At 43.7% G+C, this 15,809-nt stretch overlaps 1 long non-coding RNA gene across 1 annotated transcript in view; it reads right to left on the bottom strand.

Moving 5' to 3' along the window:
- Nucleotides 1-15,809, bottom strand: part of LOC140907094 (uncharacterized) — a 368,026-nt gene that overhangs the window by 182,079 nt on the left and 170,138 nt on the right. Inside the window, exon 4 of the long non-coding RNA XR_013635268.1 lies at nucleotides 1,297-1,355. This is a non-coding gene — a long non-coding RNA (uncharacterized LOC140907094). The remainder of the gene's footprint in view (nucleotides 1-1,296; nucleotides 1,356-15,809) is intronic.

Here is a 15,809-nt window from a genome sequence, read left to right as displayed (position 1 = left end):
TCAGTCAGTCTCATTCCCTTTTAAGCTCTGGTAACAAAAGTCAGATGGTTTCTTATGACTGGGAGTGGGATCCTGGATAGTCAATTTGCTGGGTAAACTGCAGGAGTAGATTAGCTGGAAATAATACTTAAGAGACAAAGTGTTCAGGGCATTTCTTCCACTTTATTCAGCACAGCTCTGACTTACAGTGGCTCATGCTTCAGTCCATCACACATTCATACTGTTCTCAGATGCATAGCTGACTACACACAGTCACCAGAACAAGTAGAGTTCCAAACTGTACATTCCCTTAAAGGGGTTATATCCAATGATACTGTAGAGCCATTAGTTGTGGACTGGTCTATAAGATGCCATGGGACCTAGTTAGACTCTTGTTCATAGTATTACTGTGGCCTTTATTTTTATTTAAAGTTAATTTGAGTGATGTTATATTACACTGTCGAGGGTTTGGCTCTGGCGGCTACAGTCTTGAGTTCAACAGAGTTACCTCTGCCTATTTTAGATCTAGAGCTCATAGGAACACATGAAACCATAGGCAAGTAACACATACAATCACAAGAACAAGATCCAAAGCTATGAATGTCACAGCATATAGAACTCCTAGATATATCCATATGCCAGTTATAACCACAGAAATACTCATATCCTTCTAGATAGTGTTAGGGTCTGATGGCTCTTCCGGGGGTGGTTCCTGCTGGAGTTTTCCCAGAAGAAGCTCATTTTCCCCACTCTGGTGACCCTGTTTTTAGAATGTAATTGTGCCTATATCTACATGAAAGTGTCAACCCTCTTTTTCCTTATTGATCTGGTGACCCCTAAAAACTTGAGGTATCCCAGTTCCTATAGGCTGTGTATAGTTCCTGTTATTCTCATTAGCATTGACACACAACCTGTTATTGACACTGTGCCCGCAAGGGCTGGGGGGGAAGATACCAGCGAAAGGAGGACACTCAGGCCTAAGAATAGTAAACTATGCTTTATTGAAGGAAGAACTTACGCTCCAATCTGCGTGGGGAGCCCCTAGGATGCATGGAGGGGCTGCAGGGGACTCTGGCCATTCGGGACAGCTGACCAGGCAGGACTCCGCCAGGGGGAGTCCTCTATGGTGCTATATTCTCTGTGGTTATCTTTGGGTTACATGGGATCAACAGCCGGTTACATTCTTACATGTATGATTTATGCTTATTACATAAACTGACTTGTTTACAGGCAAAAATATGCTGAGCTATTCTACAATATCTTTTGGCAGGGTCTGTCAGACAAATTTCACTGAAACTGCCTGCATCCTCCGCTTACCTCCAGTCACATACTCAGTCCACCACTTAGCTCCTCGCCAATCTTCTGCAACCTTGCCCCTATAGACACACAACCTGTGTTAAAACATATATTAGAGATAGATGTGTCTCTACAGCATTTTTGTAAATTAAAATTAATCTTCCGGCTAATTTTTTGCAATATTACCCCTTGGTACCTTTTTTCCATAATCATATGGAATTGGGCTATTCTTTAGTCACCTACTTATGTCAGCATTTTTTATATTCAAGGCCAAAAATAGCTAAGCTAAAATCTTGCAGGCCTCAGCCTACAGTTCTTGTGTTTCAGCCTTTCTTACTTAGATATCTGATACATAATTATTCCTTCTAAATAATGATCAATCTTATACTTCTATAATCCTACAATTTAAGTCTATTTAACACACAATGACTATATATAACATGACATGCAAATTAATCATAACATCACACAATAAATGAATAATAAACTAAAATCATTGACTACTTTACAAAGGTTCAGAAGAGCTCAGTTTTGTTGTTTAGCCACCAGCCTGAATTGGGAGTCACGTGGAGCCACATCACCCCTGAGGAGGTCCAGGAACGGTTGTGCTTCAAGGTTGTAGTACAGTAGTTCTCAACTCTGGTCCACCGCTTGTTCAGGGAAAGCCCCTGGTGGGCCGGGCCGGTTTGCTTACCTGCTGCGTCTGCAGGTTTGGCAGATTGCAGCTCCCACTGGTCATGGTTCGCTGCTCCAGGCCAATGGGGGCTGCGGGAAGTGCAGCCAGCACATCCCTCGGCCCACGCAGCTTTCCGCAGCCCCCATTGACCTGCAGCGGCGAACCGCGGCCAGTGGGAGCCGCGATTGGCCGAACCTGCAGACGTGGCATGTAAACAAACAGGCCAGGGCCGCCAGGGGCTTTCCCTGAACAAGTGGCATCCCAAGTTTGGGAAACACTGCCTTAGTTAATAAGGGCCTGCTTCAGCTATCATTAAAGCTAACAGCAAAATTTACATTGACTTCTGAGGGAGCAGAAGCAGGCCCTAAATGATTTAATTGATTTTTCACTGATGTAGGCAAAAGCAGTAGCTATAGATATTATGTGAGTACAATGGAACACTGGTGGGAAGTGCAGAAATCATCATAACATTTACAAGGGCCCACCTTTCTATGCAATTCCAGCTGATAAGTTCATGAAGGCAAAAGAAAAAAATAAGAAAAGGATATGGTGTTGTCATGGAAAACAAAGGCAAGATTACTGTAGATAACATGTGAGTGGAAAATGAGATGTACAGAGCAGGTAGTTCTAGGGGCAGAGTGTACTACTTCAACCTGGTGCTCTTGGTGCTGAGTAAAGGAAGACAGAAGGAAGCTAGAATAATAAAAATAGGGATTGGTAAGAAAGTTTGTCTAAAGTTGTTGTTTTTTTTTTTTTAAACCTGGAATATTTGCTCAGAATGAGAATTAGACCTTTAGGGGTGGAGGGTAGTGGAGGTTAATGAAAGCTAAATTAATTGTCTGTTTCATGCATTTTCTATTATTGGTACAGACCAGAAGTATGTTACGAATTTTTCCAGTTAGGACACGTACAGTTCGTTTCTAGGCTGAGGCAACCAAATAAAGACAGACTGCAGAGTATCTCAAAGTTTGTAGGTTTATTACGCTCGAGCGTGGTACCGCTCTGTTAAGCAGAACGGGACCCCGATTACAGGTTACACAAAGTTTATATACTGTTGGCAAAACATCCTGCCTGTGTGCCTCGGGGGGCCTAAACCAATAAACAGGCCTTCTCCTTATCTATTACCAATCCCCTGCAGCCACCTTCCCCATGCAAAAAAGCTGAATTAGCAACTATTTCAGGCATGTCGGCTGGTTCCTGTCTCCTTTGTTTCCCTTATCTTGAAACTGTCCGGCTGTCCACCCTGAAGGATCCTCCCTTGGTACGTGATGTGCTCGCTTCTAGTTAATGGCCGAGAGGAAATCCAAAATGGAGTCACATATGCTAACTAGGTTGATTTCCCCTAACAAGTAGAAGTATTAAAAATGATAATATAAGGAAGGTTGTTCAACACAATATTCCCAGCTGGAAATACTGGGCATTCACAGAAGGTAGAGAAGCTCTGGAAACAATCCTGTATTTTTTTTCATAGACTCCAAAGCCAGAAGGGACCATTGTGATAATGTTGTCTGACCTCCTGTATAACGCAGGCCATAGAACTTCCACAAAATAATTCCCAGAGTATATCTCTTAGGGAAAAAATTCCAAGCGTGATTTAAAAACCATCCATGAGCTAGACACCACCATGATCCTTGGTAAATTGTTCCAATAGTTAATTTATCTCATTGTTAAAAAATACACATCTTATTTCCAGTCTGATTTTGTCTAGCTTCAATTTCCAGCCATTGTGTCATGTTATTCTTTTTTCCCTAGGTTAAAGACTTATTAAGGTTATTAAATATTTGTTCCTCGTGTAGATCTTTGTATACTGTAAACAAGTCACCTCTTAGCAGTCTCTTTGTCTAGCAAGACAGATTGAGCTCCTTGAGTCTATAAGAAATTTTTAATAATACTTTAATCATTCTCCTGGTTCTTCTCTGAACCATCTCCAATTTATCAACAATATCTTTGAACTGTGGGCACCAGAGCTGGACACAATATTCTAGCAGTAGTCACAGCAACGCCAAATACAGAGGTAAAATAAAATTAGTACTCTTACACGAGATTCCCCTGTTTATACATCTAAGGACTGCATTAGCACTTTTGGCCACAGCATCATATTGGAAGCACATGTTCAGCTGATTATCTACTATGATCCCCAAATGTTTTTCAGAGTCATTGCAGCCCCCATCCTGCAAGTATGACTTATGTTCTTTGTTCCTAGATGTATACATTTATATTTAGCCTTATTAAAACATACATTGTTTGATTTCACCTAACTTGCTAAGATTGCTCTGTATCAATGACCTGTTCTTTTCACTATCTACGACTCCCCCGTTTTTCTGTGTCATCTGCAAACTTTATCAGTGATGATTTTATGTTCCCTTTCATGTCATTTATAAAAATGTTAAATAGGGTAGGGCCAAGAACTGATCCCTGGGGAACCTGACTAGAAACACATCTACCTGTTCAATGATGATTCCACATTTTGAGACCATCAGTTAGCTATCTGTATATCCATGTAATATGTGTCATTTAAATGTAATATCATTCTAGTTTTTTAATCAAAATGTCATTCAAAATCAAGTCAAATGTCTTCTGGAAGTCAAAGTATCAACCAAACTTGTAATCTCATAAAAAAGTCAAGTTAATTTGACAGATCTATTTTCCATAAAGCCATGTTAATTGGTACTAACTATATTACTGTCTTTAATGCTTTATTAATCAAGTCCAATATCAGCTGCTGCATTATCTTTCCTGGGATTGATGTCAGACTCACAGGTCTTTAATTACCTGGGTTCTCTTTGAATCCTGGCACAGCATTAACATTCTTCCAGTCTTCTGGAACTTCCCCAGTGTTCTAAGACTTATTGAATATCAACATTAAAAGTCCAGGCTGCTCCTCAGGCAGCTTTTTAAAATTCTTGGATGCAAGTTATCTGGATCTGCTGATTTTAAAATGTCTAATTTAAGTAGATGCTTTTTAATATCTTCCTGAGATACTAGTGGAATGGAAACAGTGTTATCATATGTGACTACATCATCTGTTTTTTCCTCCAAATACAGAACATAAATATTTATTGAACACTTCTACTGTTGCTGCATTATTGTTCATAATTCTACCATTTACATCTAGAAATGGACAAATACCCTTGTTAGGATTATTTTCGTTTCTAATATATACTTAAAAAATTCCGTCTTATTGTTCTTAATTCTGCAACCCATAGATTTCTCCTTGTCACTCTTTGCCTCCCTTATCAATTTTCTACAGTTCCTAGCTTCTAATTTACATTCATGACTATCAACTTTCCTTTTCTTCCTTTTTTATATATTACTATTTTATTTTTTTTATATCTGCCCTTGTAGTAGTAGGATTTTATGTTTGTATTTTATATATTTTAGAATGAAGGATAAAGAATAATAATATAGTAAGTATTAAATGTATTGGTGTATGATTTGATCATATTCTGCCAGCCACCCTTTTTGAATAGCAGAAAGGAATGGCCTAATGGGCCATCAGCCAGAATCTCTGTCTGGACTGATTTCAAGGGAGTAACAGACCTTTGAGGGTCACCAATTTGTTGTAGGTTTAGCATTTTAAAATAAGTAAAAGAATGCCATGATTGCTTTCTTTTCCATTGCAATTTAATATTCCTGTTCAGAATGTTCTGTGTAAATTAATTCTGTTTTGTGTGTGAATGAGGACTGTATGTGTAAAGAGATAAGTGTGAAGGCCATCGCTGAACAAGATGTGCAAGGGAGGAACCGGAGACAGATGCAAGGGCACCAGCAGGCTGCAACACACCTCTGTTGAAATGTCAGAGGAGGGCAGACTGATGACCCTAAAGATGAGGCAGGTACCTATCAATGGGGATAAGATAGTGGTGATCAAAACCAGCACGGAATAACTCCCAGAGGAACTTGATGTAAAGAATGAGAATGACAATTTAAGAAAACAAGTACTCGTCCAACAACAATTGATTACAACATGACGGTGCAAGAATTGCTGGTCCCAATGAAGGAAAATCACTATATAAACAGGGTGCCTTGCCATGAAACTTTAGGCTCATTCTGCCAAGACTTCCCCGGAGCATCATGTTGCAACCGACAGAACCCAGCTCCTCCTACCCGTGATCAACCTAGCTGGCCATTAGATTGATTCGGACTCTGGACTGGTAACCATAACATCGACTGGTGGGACAGTGTGTGTAGTGTGACTGAATGCATATGCTAATGGTTGTATCTTCAATAAACGTGTTGTATTGCCTTTTCTCCTGAAAAAGATCCTGTGTGCTTCTTATAAGCATAACAGATTCACTTCCCCTCTAAGCCTGGTGGTTTTTTAACCAATATGGCCTTCTTCCTCAGTTGTGGGATTGGGCATCTAGTAAAATGTTCTTAAACAATTCCCAATTATCAGTCACATTTTTCTGATTAAAGTCTTCCTTCCAGCTGATTTGGCTAATAATTGTTTTCAGTTTTGTGAAATTGGCCCTTTTAAAGCACCAGGTATATACATCAGTGGTCTGAACTTTATTTGGTTTGCACATTATGAATATGATCAAATCATGATCACTTTTATCTCAGTTATCATCAGTTATTAGTTCTGTGATCAGTTTCTCTTTATCTGTCAAGACAAAGTCTAATACAGAATTTCTCCTGTGTAAGATGCAGAACTTTTTGACTCAGGAAATTGCGATCTATAATATTTGCAGGAAGATTGACTGATATTCATCCTAAATTTCCCTTTGCTTACATTTTATCCCATTACTCCTAGTATCTAGTATACTCCTATAATCTTTGATAAGCACCATATTTAATGAATCCACTCCCTCTTTGGTGCTTATGAAAGATGAAAACTAAGAAATATTGGGGGAAAATGTAAGAAAAGGGAAATTTGGGATGAATATCAGTCAACCTCTTTTAGTGATGTGTGTTTAGAACTGAATGCAATGTTCCATGTACTGTAATTCCAAAGACCTAGAAACAACTGCTTTAAAGGGCCACAAATGCTGTTGCAATCCACCCCATGCAGTAGAATTGTGGTTCACAAGCTAAGATTTAATGTAAAAATGTTTCTGGACCTTATGTTTCCAAAGAAAGTGCAAACAGAATGTAGACTAGTGCAGTGCTATCTTCCTCAATCTGCAGATGGACTGAAACCAAAGCTGAGGTGTGAACTGACCCATTCAGAGTCGTAGGTTGTTAACAGTACTAATGTTGTCATTGTTACTTTATGTTTTTGGAGTTAACTATTTCACTTATGATTATTTTAGCAGAAATATCCAGCTAATGTACTTATCCCATAGACCCAAATCTTTCCCCATATCTTCATGGATGCCTGAAACTCCAAGTTTCCCCTTTCCAGTTGCCAAAAGCTTTGGCTTTCTCCTGACACCTTCCACAATACAGTACAAAATTCTGCTGCATGTTCCAACTGAAAATGTAGGCACAGAATACCATAAATTGAAAATACTATAGAAATAATCTGAGATGCTATGTTGCTCACATTACATATATAATTCATCAGAAGAAAAAAAATAATTAACTTGCAGATGTCACACAATTTCTCGTCCACAGTAGCGGAGTGCCACAGAATGTAAGTCCACCCTGCCAACAGGTTCAGGTGGCAGTTATTATAGTCAGCGCAGGGATGTTGTATTCATGTCCTGACCTCTCACTTTGCTCATAAATTGCACTGGACACACAGTTTACACTGATCCAACTCTGCATTCACTCCATCAACCACACTGAAGCTAATCCACAATGCAGTTAATCCAGAATTACTGGTATAATTTACAGCAAAAAAATGCTCTACTCTCCTTGCATAGTCCTTTTAAAAGGTCAAGAAAGTTATCCATTTACTCACAAGTAATGAGGTCATCCCATACATGTGCCAATAAAGCCTTTCTGCTTCCACACACCCAATTCTGTATTCTATATATCCATACTAATATATGTATTACAGTAAAACACTCCTAAACTTGAATTTATTAGGTAATAATTCATGCCTAAATACTGTTGTAGCTGTTGATCTTCAGCCTTGTGCCTAACATATTGGATGTGAATGATTGCATAGTAACTCCAGCTTTATTGTGATTCATTGCTTAACTACAATAGCATGCACGAGAGAGGGACCCTAACAATATGTCACAGTGATACAGTAAATAACTTTACCTTCAACGATGAATTTAATACAGTCCCATAACATAACCCTCATAACTTCTCCATGACTTCCTGCATATGGAGAATTTTACACCACTCTCAATGTGCTGTAAAAAAACAAAAAACAAAAAAAACCAAACCCCCTCTTATTTAAGGATTGCTGCCTATTCGGAACCTATCTGTGAACTGAGGGGTCAACAATCAGTACTAGTACACAATTGTAAACTTATGTCATGTTTGTTGGTTTATGTGCATTAGAGGCTGTGATGGGGTATACAAACCCCAGCCTCGGCCAGAAGGGATTAAAAGGCAATACTGGGCCCTGATAGTCCAGCCCCTCCAGGTCGGCCAAGCATGCTTAGACTGGAGGAGTGGTTCAAAAGGAAACTCAAAGGAGCGAGCAAGAGAGGAAAAACAAAAAGCAGAAATGGATTTCAAGAAGTTGCTGAAGTGGGTCAGCAGAAGCAGCAGAAGAACCCAATTTGTCCAGCAACTCACTGCCAGCAGCAGGTGATCCAGCAGCAGCAGATGATGATTAAAGAAAAGGCAGTGCAGCAACAATTCATCCAGGAGATTGTGATGCTCCTATAGCTGCCTGGGGCAGCAGCACCTCTCACAGTGGGAGAGGGAGGTACAGACTCAATGCCACCTATCTTGGTGAAACCAACAAAGATGGGGATGCATATGGTACCGCATCACATTTAAGAGGGTTGCTCTCATGGCTCAATGGCCCATGGAAATCTGGGACACCCTATTGGCCCCCTACTTGATGGGCCTGGCCCAGACTGCCTACCAGCACTGTGGCTGCCAAGGATTACACCCAAGTCAAGCAGCCTGGACACCTTGAACATCTTTCCCAAAACCTAACTGGCCAAGGTTCTGACACAAATAATTCCCACTTGGGGCGCAGTCCCAGGCTGTCATCCAGAGTCTGAAAGGTTATTGCCGGCAGTAGTTCCAGCCAGAGGGATGCATGGGGGTTCTGCATGGTAGTTCAAGGGGCAGAGAAGGTCATCATAGAGCAGTTCACACAGATTGTCTGGGGGAGACGGGGGCGGGGGTGATGGGGGCGGACTGGTTGGTAAGACACCACCCCAAAACTTTGGCAGAGGCCATTGCCCTGGTGTAGAATTATTGGGCCTGAAGCAGAAATGCTAAAGGTCAACCCTCTGAACCCTCAGGGCACATGCACCAGTGATCCCCGAATCCAACCAAAGGATCCTAGTGAACTGGGTAGATTCGATGTTACAAAGACCTCACAAGGAGGCCAGAAGCATACCCTCAGCCTGTTAGCAGGGATCTGGACCCAATGGTGTGTCTTTACCCACAGGGGCTATCCCCCCTCAGGAGGATTAATGACAGAGCCACATTTTACCATGGAGGCATGCTTCACCTGCAGGCTACAAGGCCATTGCTGGGGAGTGGGAGGGTGGGGGTCATCATTCATGGATTGTAATTACCAGCAGGCCTGGACAGCAGATAGCCAGACTTGGAAGAAGGGCCCAGGGAAAATGGTGGTCCCCATACAAGTGGACAGAGTAACCATACAAGGACTGATAGACTGTAGCTGCAGTCAGACCCTGGTCAGGTGGTGGGACCAGGAGGGAAGCATAGAGGTATGATCTACCTCCAGTGTGTCCACAGAGACATGCAACCCCACACAACAAGCGAGGTGAGGTTGACCATGCAAAACCACGCCAAAATGGTACAAAGACCTGGCCTATTCGATCATCCTGAGGTGGGACTGGATGTTTTAGGAAAAGGTTGTCCAGAGATGGGGCGGTTCATCCCAAGCAGAGACAGAATTGAGGCTGATAGACCCAAGAAGAGAGGAGATGGCTGCTGTGGGCAAGAAATGGCACCATGAGGAGAGTGCCCTGGAGGAAGACAAAGACCCAGGGGAAGGACTGTCCTTGTGGGTGAATGAACATGCCCCAGAGCCAAACCAGAGCAGTACGGGCTCATCACCACCACTCAGAATGGAATTCCAGTCTGGCAAGGCAGACTTTGTAGAATAACAAAGGGATGACCGAACCCAAAGGGATGACAGGTTAATCTGCAGCTCGCCCACTTGGATGGCATGGTACTAGAACCTCGATAACTTACATAGGGGCCTCATTTTGAGATGGTTGAAGAAAAGGCATATCAGCCCATGAAGGATTCCAAGACAAGGGAGGTGAGAATGCAGCTTCTAGAACCAAGAAAGTTCTGAAGGGGAAGGTCCTTCCACTGGCACATGCAATACTGTGGAGGGGCCATCTAAAGATTGAAAAAAAAACACTTGACATTGTGCTATGTGGTTCTACTGGCCAGTCATCACTCAGAGGAGCAGGATTTTTGTGCGTCATGCTTCAAGTGCCACTGGATGGGTACCTAAAAGGTCCAAACCACCTGCCCATCCTCCTACCACTGCTTAAAATAGGGATGCCATTTGAAAGGATAGGTGTGGACCTGATGGACTAGTTAGAAAAGTGCACAGCTGTGTACAAATGCATAGTGGTGATACTGGAGTATTCCACCCGATACCCTGTGGCTTTCCCTCTCCAATCTGCTATGGTGGCCATCATTGCCAGTGAACTTTTGAAGGTGTTTTCCCAGGTGGATATTCCGAAAGATATGCTAACAGAGCAGGGAACAAACTTTACCTCACAAGTAATGAAGGAGCTATGTGACCAAGCCATGTGACCTACTAAAGGTCAAGTCCTTGAGAATATCTGTATACTACTTTCAAACCATTGGTATTGGTGGAACAAGACATTGAAGACCATGTTGAAGAATTTCAGAGCCACTGATCCATGACATCGGGGCTGCCTGCTCCCAACTCTTCTGTTCACTGTCCATGAGGGCCCCCAGGCATCCACAAACTTCTTTGCATTCAAATTTTTGTACCAAAGGCAGCCATGGGAGATTCTGGATCTCCCCACAAAATGCTGGAAGAGTGGGACTCCAGAGCAATCAGTGTGGTGCAGTACATTATTCAGCTCAGACAGAAGTTGAAGACCCTGGAGGGTGGAAGAGGTTGCCAGGGAAACCCTGTAGAGGGCACAGCACAACCATAAGTAGGCCTATATCAAGGAGGCCCAACTATGCAAGTTCCACCCAGGAGACTGAGTGTTGCTTCTGCTGCCAACATCAGAATCCAAGCAATTAGCTCAATGGCAAGGACTCTTTGTGGTGGTGAGATGTGTGGAGGCAGTTGATTATGAGGTCCAGCAACCCTGGAGGAAGAAGCAGACCCAGCTGTATCACATAAACTTATTAAAGGTGTGGAAGAACTAGCAGGGTCTCTTTGTCACCCCATTCATGCACACACCCCGACCCTGAGCTCAGCTCTCAGGCTTCTATGTCCCAAGGTCACTGCCCCCCCCATGCCATCGGGAGAAATCTGCAACCTGACCAAGAACAGCAAGTTTGTCAGCTGATTGCCTCATTCCCATAGGTGTTCTTAGTGGTGCCCAGGTAAATGAATTTGATGTTCCACCATATTGACACTAAACCAGGATGGAAGGTGTGCAAGAGCCTATGGCCCCTTCTGTGAGAAACAGTGTGCCAGAAGCTTCAGGCCATGTTAAATCTAGAGGAACTGGAAGAGTTGCACACTGAGTTGTAAAGCCCCATTGTGGTTGTGCCCAAACAAGATGGGACAACATGGGTCTGCATCGATTTCTTCAAGGTGAATGCAATTTCAACATTTAATGCATACCCCATGCCCAAGCTCAATGAACTATTAGAAAGACTGAAGGCAGCCGAGTATATATCCACCCGCTACTTGACAAAGCAGTATCGGCAGATTGCTTTGATGCCCACATGTAAAGAGAAGACTGCCTTCTCCATGCCATTCATGTTACATCAGTTTAAGACCATGCCCTGCAGACTCTGAGGGCTGCTGCCATCTTTCAGCGGCTTATGAATAGAGTGCTGCAACTGTATGTGATGCACCTGTGTCATCATATACAATAAAGCACATTACTGCAATACTACAAGCGGTTAAGGAAGCCAGCCCATGCCAACCAAGAGCTGCCTGGCCACCCTGGGAGGACAATTATGACCTCTAGTGGATGAAGTCCAAACCCTAGCAGACTGACCCTTATCCTTCACAAAGAAGCAACATCACCATTTCTTGAGATTAGTGGGTGATTCATCCCAAACTTTGTGACTATTGCTGCCCTTTAACAGACCTAGTAAAAGATTATGTGTCCAAAAATATCAGCTGGACAAAAAGCTGTGACAAGACATTCAGAGCACTGAAAGACCCGCTAGGTACTCTAGCTAGGTACACCTAAACTTCGCAAAGCCATTTATCACACAAAGCAACATATCCAACAGTGAAATGGACCATTTATGCCCTGAAATATTACTTGCAGGGGGAGCCAATCTGCCTAGTAACTGAGAATACACCATTCTATTGGCTGAACTCCATGAAAAATCACAATCCGCTCATCACATGGTGGTACTTCTCACTGCAGCCATATTGCTTCCAGAGCTTTCATGGAAAATAAAAATGCTGGTTTATTTTCCTGAGATGGAGGAGACCCAGAGGAGATCCAAATCAGCCCCATAACACCATGACTCAGGGGCTGACAGGGAGAGTATGTGATGAGACACACAGACCCTACACTGGGCCCAAAGGGGTTAAAAGGCAATGCTGGGCAGAGGTAGCCTAGCCTCCAGGCCTTCCAAGCATGATCCAACTGGAGGAGTGGGTTAAAAGGGAGCTCAGAAGCCAAGGCTCAGGTGGTAAATAGGCTGCAGGAAAAATGATTCTGTCTGGCTTTCCAGAGAAGGAAGGTTGAGCCTGAGAGGCGACTGCAGGTCAGGCAAGGCAGTGTGTTCTCTAGCCTGCACCCCCTTTGAAAACCTGCAGGGCCCTGACTCTTTTTGTTAAGCAATCGACTGTTTGGACTCTAGGAACCATGCCCCAAACTGAAGGAACACATAAGTAGGAAGTAGCCCAGGGCAGCAGACTTAGCTCTGGTCTACACTACGAGTTTAGGTCAAATTTAGCAGCGTTAGATTGATTTAACCCTGCACCCGTCCACACAACAAAGCCATTTTTGTCGACTTAATGAGCTCTTAAAATCGATTTCTGTACTCCTCCCGACTAGGGGATTAGCACCGAAATTGACATCGCTGGGTCAAATTTGTGTTAGTGTGGACACAATTTGATGGTTTTGGCCTCTGGGAGCTATACCATAGTGCTCCATTGTGACCACTCTGGACAGCACTCTCAACTCTGATGCACTGGCCAGGTAGACAGGAAAATCCCCTCAAACTTTTGAATTTCATTTCCTGTTTGGCCAGCATGGCAAACTGATCAGCACAGGTGAGTGTGCAGATCTCATCAGCAGAAGTGACCATGGAGTCCCAGAATCGCAAAAGAGCTCCAGCATGGACTGAATGGGAGGTACTGGATCTGATTGCTGTATGAGGAGAAGAATCAGTGCAGGCAGAACTCTATTCCAAAAGACGACATGCCAATATATATGCTAAAATCTCCAAGGGCATGATGCACAGAGGCTATAACAGGGACACACAGCAGTGCCACATGAAAATTAAGGAGCACAGGGAAGCCTATCAAAAAACAAAGGAGGCAAACGTTCGCTCCAGGTCAGAGCCTCATATATGTTGCTTCTATGATGAGCTGCATGCAATTTTAGGGGGTGCCCCCTACAATTACCCCACACCTGTATGTGGACTACTGCAAGGGAGTCTCACGCAATGGGGATGAGGATTTTGGGGACGAGAAAGATGATAAGGAGGGGGAGGTTGAAGATAGCACACACCAGGCAAGTGGAGAAACCATTCTCCTGGACAGCCAGGAACTGTTTATCACCCTGTAGCCAATACCCTCCCAACCCTCCCAAGGCATGCACCCGGACCTTGAAGGCAGAGAAGGAACCTCTGGTGAGTGTACCTTTGTAAATATAATACACGGTTTAAAAGCAAGCGTGTTTAATTATTAATTTGCCCTGAAGACTTGGAATGCATTTGTGGCCAGTACAGCTACTGGAAAAGTCTGTTATCATTTCTGGGGATTGAGCAGAAATCCTACAGGGACATTTCAATGAAGCTCTACTCCCAAAGCCTTTGCAAAAGGTTTCTGGGGAGGGCAGCCTTATTGCATCCTCCATGGTAGGACACTTTACCCCGGCAGGCCAGTAGCACATAGTCTGGAATCATTGCATAAGAAAGCATGGCAGGGTGTGGTCCCGGTGTTTGCTGGCATTCAAGCAACATCCGTTCTTTATCTCTCTGAGTTATCCTCAGGAGAGTGATATCATTCATGGTCACCTGGCTGAAATAGGGGAATTTTATTAAGGGGACATTCACAGGTGGCTGTTCCTGCTGGGATGTTAACCTGTGGCTGAAAAGAAATCATCCCCGCTGTTAGCCATGCGGTGGGGAGAAGGGTGAAGCGATCATCTCAGAAAATTGGGGGATGGGGGGGATTAGTTGGGTTTGTGCTGCATGTTAACCCAAAAACATCAATCCCTCCTTTTAAATGGCAATGTGTCTTTTTTCAATTTTACTCTCCTTTTTTTTTCCCTCTTGCAGCTGCAAATGTTTCAACGCTGCCACTAGCATCTCCGTCCCAGAGGCTAGCGCAGATAAGAAGATGAAAAAAATGCACTCGTGATGAAATGTTCTCTGAGCTCATGAAGTCCACCCGAACTGAAAGAGCCCAGCAGAATGTGTGGAGGCAGACAATGGTAGAGTCCAGGAAAGCACAAAATGAACGTGAGGACAGGAGGGATGCGACAGAGGACAGGTGGTGGGATCAAGAGGAAAGGTGGCGGCAGCATGATGAGAGGAGGCAGGATGCAATGCTGAGGCTACTGGAGGATCAAACTGATATCCTCCGGTGTAGGTTGAGGTGCAGGAAAGGCACAGACCGCCACTGCAGCCCCTGTGTAACCAACCGCCCTCCTCCCCAAGTTCCATAGCCTCCTCACCCAGATGCCCAAGAGCACTGGGGGTGGGGGGACCTCCGGGCACCCAACCACTCCACCCCAGAGGACTGCCCAAGCAACAGAAGGCTGGCATTCAATAAGATTTGAAGTGCAGTGTGGCCTTGTCCTTCCTTCCTCCCCCACCCCTCCCAGGCTACCTTGGCAGTTATCCCCCCATTTGTGTGACGAATTATTAGAGAATGCATAAATTGAAACAACAACAACTTTATTGCCTCTGCAAGCGGTGATTGAAGTGGGAAGGGGAGGGCGGTTGGCTTACAGAGAAGTAGAGTGAACCAAGGGAGTGGGTTTTAATGAAGGAGAAACAAACAGAACTGTCACACCGTAGCCTGGTCAGCCATGAAACTGGTTTCCAAAGCTTCTTTGATGTGCAGCGTGCCCTGCTGTGCTCTTCTAACTGCCCTGCTCTCTGGCAGCGTGTAATCAGCAGCCAGGCGATTTGCCTCAACTTCCCACCCCAATATAAATGTCTCCCCCTTACTCTCACAGATATTATGGAGCACACAGCAAGCAGAAATAACAATGGGAAGGTTGGTTTCGCTGAGGTCTAACCAAGTCGGTAAACTGCGCCAGTGCGCTTTTAAACGCCGAAATGCACATTCTACCACCATTCTCCACTTGCTCAGCCTATAGTTGAACAGCTACTGACTACTGTCCAGGATGTCTGTGTACGGCTTCATGAGCCATGGCATTAAGGAGTGGGCTGGGTCCCCAAGGATAACGATAGGCATTTCAACATCCCC

Source organism: Lepidochelys kempii, chromosome 2, assembly GCF_965140285.1.
Source record: "Lepidochelys kempii isolate rLepKem1 chromosome 2, rLepKem1.hap1, whole genome shotgun sequence".
In the NCBI taxonomy this organism is placed as follows: domain Eukaryota; kingdom Metazoa; phylum Chordata; order Testudines; family Cheloniidae; genus Lepidochelys; species Lepidochelys kempii.
The sequence above is the reverse complement of the archived record's forward strand: the minus strand, read 5'-3'. Positions and strand labels throughout refer to the sequence as shown.